The sequence below is a fragment of the Colobus angolensis genome, unplaced genomic scaffold (genome assembly GCF_000951035.1).
Source record: "Colobus angolensis palliatus isolate OR3802 unplaced genomic scaffold, Cang.pa_1.0 Scaffold22, whole genome shotgun sequence".
NCBI classification, from domain to species: domain Eukaryota; kingdom Metazoa; phylum Chordata; class Mammalia; order Primates; family Cercopithecidae; genus Colobus; species Colobus angolensis.
Window position 1 is genome coordinate 805,132 of NW_012115377.1, and position 2,382 is coordinate 807,513.

At 50.1% G+C, this 2,382-nt stretch overlaps 1 protein-coding gene across 1 annotated transcript in view; it reads left to right on the forward strand.

The window, feature by feature from the left end:
- The window catches only part of ATCAY (ataxia, cerebellar, Cayman type), a 61,104-nt gene that overhangs the window by 2,561 nt on the left and 56,161 nt on the right, over nt 1-2,382 (forward strand). The window lies entirely within an intron of this gene.

Consider the following 2,382-nt stretch of genomic DNA (forward strand, 5'->3'; position numbering starts at 1 on the left):
GATCCTCCCACCTCAGCCTCCTGAACAGCTAGGACCTCAGGCACCAGGCACCCAGCACCATGTTTGGTTAATTTTTGTATTTATTTACTTTTTTAGAGATGGGGTCTTGCTATGTTGCCCAGGCTGGTCTTGACCTTCTGGGCTCAAGCGATCCTCATATCTCAGCCTCCCAAAGTGCTGGAGATTACAGGTGTGAGCCACTGCACCCGCCAGATGCCTTTTATTTTATTTTATTTTATTTTATTTTATTTTATTTTTTGAAATAGAACCTCACTCTGTGGCTCAGGCTGGAATGCAGTGGCATGATCATACCTCACTGCAGCCTCGACCTCCTGGGTTCAAGCAATCCTCCCACCTCAGCCTCCTGAATAGCTATGACTTCAGGCACCCACCATGTTTGATTAATTTTTGTTTTTGTTTATTGTAGAGATGGGGTCTTGCTATGTTGCCCAGGCTGGTCTTGACCTTCTGGGCTCAAGCAATCCTCCCACCTCAGCCCCTTGAATAGCTAGGACCTCAGGCAACCACCATGATGCTTGGTTAGTTTTTGTAAATTTTTGGAGAGATGGGGTCTTGCTATGTTGCCCAGGCTGGCCTTGAACACCTGATCTCAAGCCATCTGCCCAAAGTGCTGGGATTCCAGGCATGCACCACTGCACCCAGCCCCCAGATTATTTAAAAAGTGGATCTAGTGGCCAGGCGCGATGGCTCACGCCTGTAATCCCAGCAGTTTGGGAGGCAGGCAGATCACTAGGTCAGGAGTTCAAGACCTGCCTGGCCAATATAGTGAAATCCCGCCTCTACTAAAAATACAAAAATTAGCTGGGCATGGTGGCACGCACCTGTAGTCCCAGCTACTCAGGAGGCGGACGTTGCAGTGAGCCGAGATCACACCACTGCACTCCAACCTGGGTGACAGAGCGAGACTCCGTCTCAAAAAAAAAAAATTATATCTTGCTACTCAGGAACTGTTGAGAGGACACATGGAGGTAATGGAAGGAGTGTACCATGCTGTGTAATGACTGCCAGACACGGGCCTGAAATCCTTTTGCAAACACGGGAATGCACACAGAAATGACTATTGCCTTTAAGACGAGATTTCTCCACCTTGGATCTATGGATATTTGGGGCTCAGTCATTCTTGGTCATGGGCGGCCATCCTGGGCACTGTAGGGTACTGAGCAGCACCCCTGGCCTGCCCCAGGGGGCACTCCTTTCCCTCAGTTGTGAGAAAAGTGCCTCTAGACGATGCCAAGTGTCCCCTTGCAGCAGGGGTGGCAGAATTGTCCACAGGTGCAAGGCACTGGTTTCAAAGCACAAAACAGATGGGGTTGGTTGAGTCATAAAATGCCGGTATGTTATATCCAAAAGGTATCGTAGAGGTCATCTCTAATTCAACTCTTGTTTACAGAAGGGGAAACTGAGACCCAGAGAGTGAGATGGTCTGAGAGTCCGTCATGCCCCAGAGCAGACCGGAACTCAGTCTCACCTGGCAGCTCTGATCCTGGCCCCCCACCCAGACTGCTTCCCCCTGCCCAGTGAGCTCCTTAGAACAAGAAAAACAAAACCGGTGTAGGGGGTGGGGTGGCGCAGTGGCTCACACCTGTAATCCCAGCGCTTTGGAAGGCTGAGGTAGGAGGATCACCTGAGCCCATAAGTTCAAGACCAGCCTGGGTGACAGCAAGATCAGAAAAATTAGCCAGACATGGTGGCACATGCCCATGCTCTCAGCTACTTGGGAGGCTAAGGCAGGAGGATCGCTTGATCCCAGGAGTCGGAGGCTGTAGTGAGCCGGGATCACACCACTGCACTCCAGCCTGGGTGACAGAGCAAGACCCCGTCTCTAAATAAATAAATAAATAAAGTGGCATTTTGTGGTTAGTAAAGATGAGGGTCTCCTTTCTAACCTCAACCTCAGTCTCTTTCCACACTGTCTTTGTGAGCCCTGGGATCAGAAGGTCGCTAGGACTTGCTTGAGGGAGGACAGAGGGGCAGGACAGGTGGCCTGGTAGAGATGGCAGATAGTGATGGGTTACAGCCTACTGGATTCTCTTTGAACTTGGCATTCCCAGCAGGGCAGCTGAAGTGTATCAGTCATTCACACTTTAGTATGAATGACGATTTGGATTTCTTGCTTTCTAGTTGAGGTCCAAGGTACAAGAGGGAGGATAAGTCTATCTGGGTCATGGCTTACCTTGGAGAAGGTGGATTTCAGAGTTTCCAAGGGAGCAGGGCTTGTATCCGAAGGCTCAGCCTCTTGCCCACATTCAAACTCTGAACCCCACTGTGCATCCTAAGCTTTCTGTGCCTCTACACAGACCATCCTGGCTAACACGGTGAAACCCCATCTCTACTAAAAATACAAAAAATTAGCCGGGCGTG